The following is a 14,143-nucleotide window of genomic DNA, read 5'->3' as shown; positions in this document are numbered from 1 at the left end:
AAGCAATAGAACTAACTTTATCACTCAGAGAAGATAAAGAGAGACCTCTATTCAGAAGCGAAGGTTTTCTGTTAAAAGCATCTGAATGAAATGAGTGTCTGATACAGACTCAAAGAAATAACAACAGCCACGAAAACACCCAGCAAGTGTGTAAGTGAATAGGACAGTAGGAGGCCTGAGACTATGTGTAAAGCAGGGTGCAGGTACTGGAATCTTAGAGTGGAAAGACCAAAAGCAAGGAGTAAGCAGGCAGACAGTGCTTTAGGACAGGTCTCTGAATGCCTGTTGCCAGGGTGAGCCTATGGAGGACCACCGTAGTGCCAGATCAGCATTAGCCCTAGAAAAAAATGCCTGAATTTTATCCACAAGGTCAATTTATGCTAGAGCAGAAACTTTGTGCATTAGGCTGCAGCAGTTTTGATTTGATCACAGTTGACTTAAAGCTGATTTTGTCATCTCCTCTGATCTTGGCCTAAGATCAGAGGAACAAATCTTTGAACAGATTTGTAAGATGTTATTTTGTACATGTCCTCCAACAGCTTAAAGAGCTAAGCAGTAGTGCTGGCAGCTGTGTGATGTCCAAATGACAGTCTAAGTCTGTCTGTGTGGGTCTAGAACTTGGCTGTACCTCATCACTGGGGAACTGGATCATGTTTGGTGCAGACACTTTCCAGAGAATTTGGTTGAAAACTTTAGCATGTTTCTAATAACTTGAAAACCATAATTTTCAGGGATATATAATGTGCCCGAGTTAGCTCCAATTTTCATGGAATTAAGCCCCTGTCCCAAAGCAGACATGTCCTACAAACTCAGCAAAACACTCGTATTGAAAAGGGGTGATAATAATTACCCATTATATGAGTATCTAAAAAATAATAATTACATTTTGAACTTAAACCCTCATTCTGATGCAGATATCCATCATGGAAAATTTCAGTTCAGAGTATTAAAGTCTATTAAATCTAGAAGCAACTTCAAACATGCTCTTATCATGGAAATGTCAGGCAACATCAATTACAGGCACCACTTTAGTGGCGCTTGTACTATAGCACCTCTTTGTTTCAATTCATTCATCAGTTTCTCCTTTTTAAACAATATATCAGTTATTTTTACTTTCTAGGTTCTAGTGTCTCCTACTCTATTGTCTTCATCACTATTGAGATGTGTGAATATTGTCTCCAAATAATCATTCTACCAATATCTTTTAAGCCTTCAAAAATGTTTTAATGAGCAGTCTTTCTGTGGTGCATTTCTTCACAACTACCACTACCAGGTGATAGTACCATGCTTCTCTAATGAATATATGGTAGTAGCATAGTGGGTGGTGTGACCTAGTTCAGGGAAGTGATTTAGCAAGAAATTTACCCCATAAAGTTATACTCACTAGACTTTCAGAGCCAGCAGGTCACAGTGTGTTCTCTAATCATGTTCTAATTAGAGCCCAAACTTCTCTGGCATCATTAACATACCAGAGTTTGGAGCCCAGATTCTGATTTAATTTACCATAAAGTAAATCTAGAATAATATAAGCATAAATGTGAGCCTGGCACTTTATTATTTCAAAAAAAAAAGAAAACTCCACCCACACCAACTTTACAGTTCCTGTGACTTTTAGAAATTAATTACAAGAGTTATCTGTACCCTGTGAGCCTGTCAACTTGCTGATCTAACTGGAATCTATTTTGGGTACATGCCATTAAGATACTATAAATGCCTTGCCTTCTGATTAGTACTATTGTTAGGTCAGCATTTCTAAAGGGACATGGCCTAAAAGTCACTATGACTTTGACAAATTAAATATTTTTCCATGGCAGAGCTATCCAGAAAAAAAAAAAAAAAAGAAAAGAAAAGAAAAAAAGAAAGAAAGAAATCCCTATCTGAAGGCTTTCTACGTCTGAGATTTTGTAATTTGAGGCGCTCAGTCCTTGAAGGATTTATACAATGTTGTTCTTAGCATGCTAGTAACAATATCACTGCCATTTTGATCCATAGGTGTAAGCTTTCAACCACAGCTAAAGAAACAGAGTCTCTAAAGTGAAGACAGCACCATAGGTAATCTTGGTCACCCTTCTCCAACTCTACGTCATTATTAGTGCAATGGACAAGAAGGTAGTCACTGGATGTACACACCATGTAGGTCAGAAGATGCACCACTTTGTCTAGTGTTGGTGGTAGACCTTGTTGAAGCAGGAAGTTGTACTAGAGTCCTCCAAAGGTCCCTTCTACCAGCACTTCTATGATTCTCAGAGATGCAGTCACCATTATGAATTGGGAAGCATATCCAAGAGTGTGTACAAGTCAGGTTTGGCTGGAACTGATCCAGCTGAAAACTTATTTTTTTAACTTGTCTCTCTGCTGTGGGGTTATTTTTCAGAGGGTTGATTCCTCATGGCACATGGGAGCTGGTGAGAACAAGCAACCTCAGGAAGGACAGGACTGCCCTTTTCAACAGCAGCATGGGTTTATGCCAAAGTCATGGTGAACGGCAGCAGTTCACATGCTTTCTCAGCTGCCAGCACCATTTCTGTGGGTCTTCTGGATTCACTTCAGAATGATGTTTTGTTAGAGTCCTGATTTCACTTGTGACTGCTGGGACCTCCTATGGCTTTGTGACCTTCAGCCAGAAACTGCTGTGCTAATGATATTGGGTTACTGAACGGCTGCTGAGCCACAGATTTACAAGCATTTACTTACTGGAATAGATAACAATAAAGAAAACACATCTGTTTGCCTGATTTCAAAGCACCTACAACTGTAAAGGCAGTGGTTCATCACTGAAAACTACTTGGGCACATAATACTGTGGGAATCTTTAAGGCTGTGATAGTGGACATTGGTTACCACCATGAGTGTTTTCAGAGGTTCTGACTCAGCAGATGATTTCTTATGAAATATTTATTTCCCCTTTAGGGAACACAGTAACCCATAGGATATTTCCCTGAGGAAAAAAGGCCAGCAGTCTTTCTCCAGCTCCAGAAGGAAAGGCATCATCTCCTGACAGTTTTGAGGAGGCCTATATGAGAACCAGGAACCAACCACCTATGCTGCACATTTACTTCTCTTTTGTCTAGCATCTGGTACAGTTTCACAAAGCTTTTGGGCCGCTATTAAATTCAGTTACTTCTAATGTCCTTGTCTGCAGGGATTCACAATGATTTCAGTGGGACCATCTACAGAGCAGATACTTGCTGCGGTGAAAGGATCAATAGAAGTCATATCTGTGGATTGATTCTCATGAGTGAAGCTACTTGCATACTCAATGCACTGCAGAACTGAACCTGTATTATAAAAAGAAGGGAAGAATGTGAGGCTTATTCAGCATTTCCATGGACCTTATGCAAGTTCAATTGCAGATCATGTCACAGGATGGAGTCATGAGCCACTGGCATGAAGGGGAAAGTTTTATGTTTTTACTCTGCATGTAATAAACAGCCCAGCAACAGCTGGGTGAAAATCTTCAGACTTTAAACTGCATCTGCACATGGTCCACATCTGGAGTACAAAGAGCTTCCAGTCAACTATACTTATCAAATCCGCTAGGAAAAATCAATTGCAAAGATGCCACTGAGTTCTAGCCAAGGAGATTTAAACTAATGTGCTTGCATGTGTATTATGCATATGGCCAGATATCAAAAGCCACTTGATGAGCAGATCCCATGACTAAGTAATTTTATCATTAATAATTATCTGCACATGAGTGAGGTTAAAGGCAAATATGTGTGTGTGAGGGGAAAAGATGAGAAGAAAGGAGCAATTTTCTCTTTATATCTTCTTGAAAGAGCAAAAGAAAAGGCACAATCCTGTTTCCTTCTAGGCAAAGTTATTTTAAGATCAGATTTCTTATTTCTTTTCTTCTTTGATTAGTTTTAACTGAGACCTATGGACAGGCATCTTGAGAGACTGTAAGGCCAGAAGAGACCTTTTGCATATCAAAAATCCTGTAAAATTCATGTATTTAACCCCTTCTTGTGTTCAGTAATTCACAGTTCCCTAAAGATTACCTTCTGGAGAGAAAACATACTACACACTAGTAGCCACTAACACAGCCCCACATCCCCACCCCAATGTCTGCTTCAAAACACCACCACCCCAACCTATCACTGTCACATCCATTTCACCACCGACCCCTCCACCCACAGCCTGTCACCACAATTTCCTTCCCACCATAGCTGACACACCCACACAGCACCCATGACCATCATGTCTGCTTTACCATCTGCTGCCCTATCACCATATCACACTTCACTGCTAGCCTATCCATCCCATCCCATCCCATCCCATCACCACGATATTGATTTCACAGCTGCTCCAGCCACTGCCACCCCATCACTGCAACATCCACTTCACCACTGCCATTAGCCATAGTGATGAGATCTTCTTCTTCATCATGATGCACTCTTCACTCTTGCTGCACACACTCCCATGGCCATCCCATCACCTCAGTGTCAATTTCCTCACTGTGAGGGGCATCCTGATCTGGTCACCATGATGTCCATTTCACTAAAATCAATGCTCACCACTAACCCATCACCACAGTGCCCACCTCACCAACACTGCCATCTCCATCACTGTGATGTCCACTTCACTACTGTCAATAGTTTTCCGGTCAAAAATATGGGAAAATTCCTGTTCTGTCTCAAGGCAGTAGACCCTAGTGCCTACACTGCTGTGCTGTGGGAGGCCATCGTGCTAGCAGTGGTCCTGTCCCCCATGAAGAAAGATATCACTCAAGCGATGCTCTGATTGAAATTTGAAGGTTGAGAGGTACAAATCAATCTTTCCCGGACAATTGGCTGCCTATCTGACATCATATCAAAATTGATTGGCCTAAGACAAAGCCGCTTAGTAAGATTTTATGAACTGCACTCTACTGATAAAAGTATTTTTAAATTCAAGATAGCTTGCCAGTCCCCCTTCTTATTTCTTCTAGTTTTTCTGTAAAACCCTTTGCTTTTGCAGCTGAGGCTCCCAGCTGCTGTGGGGAGTTCTCAGGCTTCAGACGAGAATGAGCTTTAACAGGAAGAAAATTGGAAGGCATCGAAGAGAGACAGACTGGACTGAATGGCTCCTAGCTACATCTCTGACCTCTCAAGCATGTTACTTGACACAGTGATGGCACCAAAGCACCAAGAAAAATCACAGAATCGCAGAATGGCTGAAGTTGGAAGGGACCTCTAGAGATCATCTAGTCCAACACCCCTGCTCAAGCAGGGTCACCTAGAGCACATTGCCTTTGTCCACATGATTTTTGAATATTTCCAAGGATGGAGACTCCACAAGCTCTTTGGGTAACCTGTTCCAGTGCTCTGTCACCCTCACAGTCAAGAAGCTTTTCCTTATGTTCAGATAGAACTTCCTGTGTTTCGGTTTATGCCCATTGCCTCCTGTCCTGTCACTGAGTAGCACTGAAAAGAGTCTGGCCCCATCCTCGTTACACTTCCCTCTTCAGATACTTATACACATTAATAAAAGCCTCCTTAAGTCTTCTCTTCTCCAGGCTGAACAGGCCCATCTCTCTCAGCCTTTCCTCATAGGAGAGATGCTCCAGTCCCCTCATCATCTTTGCAGCCCTCCACTGGACTCTCTCCAGGAGTGCCAAGTCTCTCTTGGACAGGGGAGCCCAGAAGTGGATACAGTACTCCAGGTGAGGCCTCACCAGGGCTGAGGAGAGGGGCAGGATCACCTCCCTACACCTGCTGGCAACACTCTGCCTCATGCACCCCAGGAGACCATTGGCCTTCTTGGCCACAAGGGCACACTGCTGCCTCATGCTTAACTTGTTGTCCACCAGCACTCCCAGCTCCTTCTCTGCAGGGCTGCTTTCCAGCAGGTCAACCCCCAGCCTGTACTGGCGCAGGGGATTCTTCCTCCCTAGGGGCAGGACCCTGCACTTGCCTTTGTTGAACTTCAGGAGGTTCCTCTCTGCCCACCTCTCCAGCCTGTCCAGGTCCCTCTGAATGGCAGCACAGCCTTCTGGTGTGTTAGCCTCTCCCCCCACTTTCATATCATCAGCAAACTTGCTGAGGGTGCACTCTGTCCCTTCCTCCAGGTCATTGATGAATACGTTGAACAAGACTGGACCCAGGACTGACCCCTGGGGGACACCGCTAACTACACACCTCCAACTAGACTCTGTGGCACTGATCACCACCCTCTGAGGTCTACTGTCTAGCCACTTCTCAATCCACCTCACCAACCACTCATCCAACCCACACTTCCTGAGCTTGCCTAGGAGGATGTGATGGGAGACAGTGTTGGAAGCCTTGCTGAAGGCCAGGGAGACCACATCCACTGCTCTGCCCTCATCTACCCAGCCAGTCATTCCATCAGAGAAGGCTATCCGATTGGTCCAGCATGATTTCCCTTTGGTGAATCCACGCTGACTACTCCTGATCACCTTCTTGTCCTCCAAATGCTTAGTGATGACCTTCAGGAGGAGCTGTTCCATCACCTTTCCCGGGAAGGAGGGGAGGCTGACAGGCCTGGAGTTTCCTGGCTCCTCCTTCTTGCCCTTTTGGAAGGCTGGGGTGAGACTGGCTTTCTTCCAGGCCTCAGGCACCTCTCCTGATCTCCAGGACCTTTCCAAGATGATGGAGAGTGGCCTAGCAATAACATCCGCCAGCTTCCTCAGCACTCAGATCACTCCCCCTTGTTGGCTCCTCAGTAACTTGAGTTAGGAAGTCATCATCAACGCACTCCAGAAACTTCCTGAATTGCTTGTGCCCTGCTGTATTGTCCCACCAGCAGATATCAGGGTGGTTGAAGGCACCCATGAATACCAGGGCCTGTGAACGTGAAGCTGCTTCCAATTGTCTGAAGAAGGCCACATCTACTACTTCTTCCTGATCAGCTTCACTTTTCTCACTACTAGTCAGAGCTATCCCTGCATATACAGATGCCTGGTATCTGCCTCACCCAGTATCCCTGATCATGTCCAGGGCCCCCTGTTCCTGGTATGCAGCTGTGCATTGATTCCCCCAAGGTCAGAAACAGGAAGATGGTGCAGTGATTTTTCCCTGAGCACCAGGAGCAGGTGGCCATCAGGACAAGGAAGGGGAGCCTATTGCTTCAGGGATGTCCGTGGCTTTGGAGCCATGGTGGAAAGACACAAATTAGGATTGCCATAGAGGCAGATAGAGCTGAGAGCTGTTGTTGCAGGGTGGTGTTGCACTACTTCATATGTGGCGGGCAGTAGGAAGATAATGAAGCTCACTGCTGGCACTTGTGGCTCTTGCTGCTGCAATGCATGGAAGGGTCAGGCTCATATTTCTGGCTTTGAAAGTGACACCATGTCCTGCTCTGCGGGGGCTGGGCATGGCCAGGTGCCAGCGAATGCCACCCTTGGTCATTACACACAATTCCAAGCCGTGCTTCAACAGTGAGGGAGGTGGGGATGTGTAGTGGCAATGCAGAAGGGATCGCCAAGCTCTGCTGCACTTCTGCAGCAAGAGCTGTAGGAGACTTGGCAGAGATTGCTGCTGCCATGCCAGACCCATTCTCCACCTGATTTGTGTTCCTCATGTCCTGCATGACCTGTCAGCCATGCCAGGTCTCTGAAAGGCTAGGGGTAGAGGGAATAGGGGGTCACACAGGCAAGGTACTTGCCCTTCCTAAAGCCCCTTCTCTCTAGACTAGGGGCAGGCCAGGCAGGAGGAGTGAAGGCCAGGCTGCCATCCTGTTCCTGGCTTGAAGGAAGAAATATCTCAAGGCTCTCTAGAGCACTGCCTTCCAACACTAAGGTGCAGCTCAGCACTGGAGGGGCAGCTGCACTGAATTGTTGGCATCTCCAGCATGCCGAGAAGCAGCTTTCATCTTCTTGGGCTTATGTGGTACTGTCCTGCTTCCTCCTGGCACACAACCTGCCCACGTGGGCATTGCTCTTGGGTCAGCTCACAACAGCAACCTGGGCTCCGCTGACCATGTCTGATATGATTGCCAGTACCCACTAGGTGGTGGTCTAGGATAACAGGAAGGAAGCTTCTTATGCCTTAAGAACAGTGGGTCTCATGCTTGGCATGAAGGTCTGAAAGGATGTGCTAGAGCACAGGATCTGTGGGCACCATCCTAGAAATGCCATGAGGGGATCACTGAAGCAGCCCTTCCGGGAAGAGCAGGCTGAAACTGTGAGAAAGGCTTTCAATAATGGGGCTGCTCAGGGACAGAACTAAAAGGCTAGAAATATCACTGACCTCCCTACACTCCTGGGAGCCCCTGGCAGTTTGGACCTTGGCACAGTCTAGGTGAAAACAGTACCTTTCTCTGCATCCAGCACAGAGCTAGCATCCGGTGTGAGCAAAAAGCCTTGCAAACAGCAATTTTGCACACCTTCTGTGACAGGGCTGGAGGGTAATTTTTTTTCCAGGACTTTGTTTTCTTGAAGTGCTTTCCCAGGACAGTGATGCAGTATGGAGACATGGACCAGTGAGGTGGTGAATCTCTATCCTTGGATATTTTCAAATTTGGCTAGACAAGATCCTGAGTAACCTGATCTAACTTTAAAGCCAGCCTTTTTCCAATGAAGAGGTTAGACTACAAACCTCCAAATGTCCTGCCCAATCTACACCTTTCTATGATTCTGTGATACAGTTGATCTCTTCTATTCTTAAATGACTGTCTGAAATTAGCTGTGCCAGTAGAAGGGAAAAGAAAGTGGACTGTTATCACTAGAACAGCCTGTCCATTTGAGTAGGATGAGAGTACAAAAACACATAAGATCTGGAGGCACATTTATGGTGTTTGATCCTAGAGTTCACTCCCGAAGGTACATTCATACAGATATAGGCCCAGCCTCCAGAGACCAGCAGCTGATTTTCCCCACTAGATGGAGAAAGTAAGCACTGCATTTTTCACAATATCTTACTCAAAGTTTTCACTTCCTTGATTTTGGCTTTACTCATATAATGTCCCAATTCACTGCATTCTCGCCTTTCTGTCTATCATTCCTAAAGGACTAGCTACTCTAGAGGTACCCTGTGCTCCAGTGTCAGATGACGGGATTTCAGCCCACCTAAGTTTAGAAGTGCTGCACTAGGCCGTGAAAGAAAGGCCATAAATCTGGAGGCACCTAGTGCATGGGTTCAAGTCTGCAATGACCGCATAGCAGAAGGGAGGCTCTTCAAGGGAAGTGAAATGATTTAACAAAAAAGTTTGCAGATACACCTGAAAACAGTCAACACTTTTGGTCTCTTCTTCTGTCTTCTTTACCTCTGTGATTCCCCAGCAGTCTGGAATATTTTTGTCTATAATAAAGAAGTCAAGGCCTATCTTGGCATCAAAACCTAGCATTTAAAAATAGCATCTAAAACAGTTGGTAGAATTAGAAGTATAGACTGTGAACATTCAAAGCTATAGTCTATATTAAGGAGAAAATAAAAGCTTTAGGATGTGGTGCTGATGCATCTATGAGATTGGGGTTATCAGCCATCATGACTTTTACCACAACAGTGTTGTGATTAGGCATTTAGCATGTTTTCTTCCTGTCAGAGACCTTGGAAATATCTGATTATGTGAATTCCACTCTTTATGCTAAATGGCATCTTCCTAGACTTCAGATGTCAGAGAAAAATCTGAACTAAGCAGGGCTTCAACGTGAGGCTCACAGACAAACAGACCTTTGGCTAAACACAACTCCAGAGGGGTCCTGCATGTTCAGTGCTGACCTCAGCTCAGGATAAGCATCTAGCTCCCTGGCTGTGCTGAGCAGGGCACTGTACCCATGTTGGCCAGCAGCTACAGCAACCCAGCCCTGACTCCTCCTGGGCAGCTACAGGTCAGCACAGGCTTCTCACATGCCTTCCTGGTACTACCCAAAATGCACTTAGAGTCACAGAATCACAGAATGGCTGAGGTTGGAAGGGACCTCTGGAGTTCTATCCCTGAGCAGCCCCATTACTGAAAGCCTTTCTCACAGGTTCAGCCCCAATTGTTCTGTCGGACGCACCCAGAGCTGAGGACCACCAACATGCTGATTTGAGCTCTGGACTGGTGTGTCCAGAAAGTGAAAGTTCAAGGGCTGGACTCAAGTGAATTAGAGATGTGAACTAAACTCGAGTGAATTAGAGATGTGAACTAAAGACTGCAAATCCTTCTAAGGCATTTCTTTGTGTTTGTGAGTGGGCTTTCCAGCACTTTGCTGGAAGTGAGCCACATTTTGAAGTGGCCCACCTTTCTTCCTCTGAAACAAAATACCCACTCTTCCCAGATGGGCTGCTTCAGTGATTCCATCATGGCATTTCTAGGATGGTGCCCACAGGTCCTGTGCCCTGGCACATCCTTTCAGCCCCTCTTCCTCATCTGTGCATGTTCAGCATTGCTGAGTCAGTGTTCTGCAGGCACCTGCCAGCGCACCTCTATTTTATCCTCTAGGTCTTCTTTACCATGTAGTATCTACACAAACTGATTGGACCCAACAAGAGACACAGGGTATTCACCACTTGGAATAGTTTGCTAGGTAGATCACACCCCTAAAATGTGGATTTCAATCCTGCCAAGCTAGAGCAGAGACTTGAATCCAGCTCTTCCCTAGCTCTCATGATTGTATTCATTGAAGAGTGGGAGGGCACTTCCAACCTTTGCTCTGTTAAGAGGTGGATTTTGTATTTTTCCTAAGGTCACAATTTTCTATAGATATAGAACGGATTTTATATAGAATAGAGAATATAGAGTTTTTTGTAATTAAAAAGGATTACAAAACAAAACACTTGCTGAAAAGCATTTATGTGTGCAGCACCCTGTGTTACTGTGTGTGGGAGTTTGTGTCGTGGCTGTTGGTTGCAGAGCCAGTGTTAAAACTGTAGTACAGGACACTGGGCTGGAGGCCAGATTTGCTATCTGCCTCCACTGATGGACAGCAAGAGCTTTCCTAGAAGGTTCCCATCATAGTCTTTAGCAAGGCCTTTGTGTGCCAAGGCAGCCTGACCTAAGGGAAGTGTAAGTGAACACAGACATATTGAGCTTGGGTTAGGAATATCCCAGGCTGTAGGACTCTGCTGGGACCAGCTGGCTCATGTGTGTTGGGACATAATTCCCATAGTTCCATGCCTGCTTCCCACTGCTACCATCTAGGATCTCTACTGTTACTATCTTGCGTCTCTACAAGTCCTAAGAAGGAAAAATATAGTTGTAGAAGGACCTTGCTGGCTGGTGGCACTGCTCAGATCATGAGATCCTATTGACTGACCTGTCAAGGAAGAAAGTTATCAAGCCCGGAAAGGGCTGTAGCAGGCCACAAGTGTTGTATATACCACACTATAAGAAGTTAGGTCAGATTTCCTTTTGGCTTTTTTTGAAAGGTTGTTCTCAAACTCTCTTCATCTGGTGGCTGGAAACAGTTCTAATATCCAATCTGGTCATGTCTCATTTATATCTGTTCGTTCCTGAGCCAAAGTTGTTTTTTTAGCTTAAATGGCTTTCTTCCCTCCATGTTGTTTACTTCACTTCATCATATTTACAGATAGAAATTGGGCATGGTTTTCAGCTTTTACAAATCGGGTGTTTCCCATCTATTTCATGAGACTGGCTCCGATCATCTTCGTAGCCTTTCTATTCATTTGCACCAACCTGAATTCAATTGCTGAACCCAGCAGCTAGAGCTGACATTTCAGAGATGCCCCGTACAACAGCACTCAATCCATTTGCTTACCTTCTAGGATCGTATTTACTTTTTTTCCAATTGCTATTTTCCCTTCATCCATTGCTTTGTCTATCTATTCTATAAGTCTGCAATTGATCCCCATCTTCTCTCATGTCAAGGAATCAAGTGTTCTGTTAAAACCGGATATATGTCATCTACTGTAAGTCGTAACTTTTAAAAGCAAAAGTGACATTATCCACTCTAGTCCTCTTGTGTAGCAAAAGTGAGGATTTTTCTCAGCCTTTCTGCAGTGAGCTTCAGGATTGAATTAGAACATATCTTTGAAAGGTGAAATCCAATTTTGACATAAAACATGCTGAATTAAAGAAATTATTTCATACCCTGAGGTGGTATATCAATTAATAACTTTCACCCTTAAAGGTCTGCATCTTGTTTGAATACGTCTAGCTTAAGCTCCCAATTATAGAATTTTATTCTGCATTTCTTTTAATGTGCCTTCTCTTCAGTCTCGTCTGATGGCACTTCACTGTTGTCAAGCCATCTCTTAAGCTTTTCTTCATAGATGGAATAAATGGAGCCTAAATAATCATAGCATACATACTGTGATCAAATCTGGGATTTCTGGAGAACTATAGGAGTGCTGTGAATGTACAGCACTTTCAGGGCAATGGAGCCATGCACATTCCTCAGTGTGTCAGACGTGCCTGCTTATATGAACTAACTGCACAAGGCTATGGGCTTGCGGTGCTTTGTAGAAGTGTTAGATACCATGTGAACATTTTGCAACGCATAGGCACTTATTTCTAGTGAGATATGGGAAATTTAACCAGTCAATTACAGCTTAAAAGGAAATGAGAACTGAATGTCTGGGTCTAACTGCCATATAAGTAAGTATATATGTTTCTCATATGAATTTATCAATTTTATCATAAGTTTGGGTAATATTTGAGTCATCTTTATCTCCACTTATTTCTCCGCTTGCTTATTTACTATCTGATGAAGTTCTTGAAGAATGTATTGTATGAAAGCACACTTTAGGCCTTAATCTCTCACTTAATGAAAGATTTTGGAGATTCATGATTCTTTGCACTAGCCAACTCAATGTGTTGCACAGTCATGCAACAGGGCTTCCAAACTGTTAGGATTTGTTTATATCTTGCCCAATTTCCTCCTCCGAGCTGCGATGCCGCCATGATTCTGTAGCAGTATCTGTAGAGAGCAGTGGTAAATCCTTTGAAAGAAAAATAAGCAACATCCTAATGCATTGGATGTGGGACATGTATGCACCACACAATGCATCGTAACTTTAGAAATCCAGGAGTGCATTCCCAGTAAGCCAGTATGTCTGCAGGGTGCCATGCAACACCATGCAAAAGCAACCATTTGGTAAGCAGCTGTATTGGCCTGGCTCAGAAGGTATGTCAGTGAACATGGTGCCAGTGGGGTCGTGGTGCTGCAGGCAACACCTATACTGTTCAAGGCTCAGGAAGGAGCTCATTTGGCCTTGCGTGTGTATCCTTGTGCATGGTTGTGTGCTCTGAGAAGGGCCTCCTCTGCTCTCACTTTGCAAATTGTGCATAATTAATATCAGACAGCATTACTGTCAGTTTGCGGTTACTTTTATCCTCAGGACAAACTTTGTCTCCCTCAGCTCTCGGGGGTACAATGTTCTACGTCATACCTGACCTCAGGCCTACTGGCTCCTTTCTGCTATCCTTCTCTAGCAGCTCATATCGCCAGTGGCAACTATTGCCTAGCATCTTCCTGCAGCAAGCTAGCGGGGTTTGAATCCTGCTAACAAACTGCTCTTGACTTGCTGTTAGCCATGCATAATGCTCAGCCCGAGAAATGTCTGTGCACCACAATACCACATGCTGACCCTGGCTCACAGCCCACACTGACAAAGGGCAGTTGCTTAGGGCTGGGTGGGCAAGAGCTGGGGCCAACGTAAGTTGCAGGCACAAAAAGGAATAAAGAGCACACCATGGATGTGATGGTCTATGGGGCTTGTGGATAACTGCTGCTCTCCAAAGACTTTCTATTCTTTTTTAAAAGCCTGGTGTCCAGTTTTTTCTGCAGCTGGGAGTTTGCAGCTGTGGTAGCTTTGCCTGAGCAAGCTGAGAATGGCCCTTGAGCAAATCAGTGCCCCTCTCTGCCTCACAAACCCTTCTCAGGCTTTGCTTCAGGTCTAAAGTGTGAAGGTATGATGAGAACCCTATAAAGGCAATATTCAGAATGCTACTCAATTTTATATGAAGACTTTTTTATTCATATAGGAGGCCCTGTATTTGGATGTGACTCTTCATCCAGGAAGGCATTGAAGTTGCAGAGAAACTTGCAAAGACCATCTTCTTTCTGGTTTTCAGAGATATTGTTCCATTTCCCACGTGAGTAGGCATGGGTGATGAGGCTCTCTCTAAAATTATTTGTTCTTCTTACAAAACTTACCCAAATCCAGGTTTCCTGAACAGAAGCTCACACACCTCTGACCTTCAAGAAACTAATTTTCTTTTGGGCTTCATGTAAGTAAATGTAGGATATTAGACTCTGT

Source organism: Struthio camelus, chromosome 26, assembly GCF_040807025.1.
Source record: "Struthio camelus isolate bStrCam1 chromosome 26, bStrCam1.hap1, whole genome shotgun sequence".
NCBI classification, from domain to species: Eukaryota; Metazoa; Chordata; class Aves; order Struthioniformes; family Struthionidae; genus Struthio; species Struthio camelus.
The sequence above is the reverse complement of the archived record's forward strand: the minus strand, read 5'-3'. Positions refer to the sequence as shown.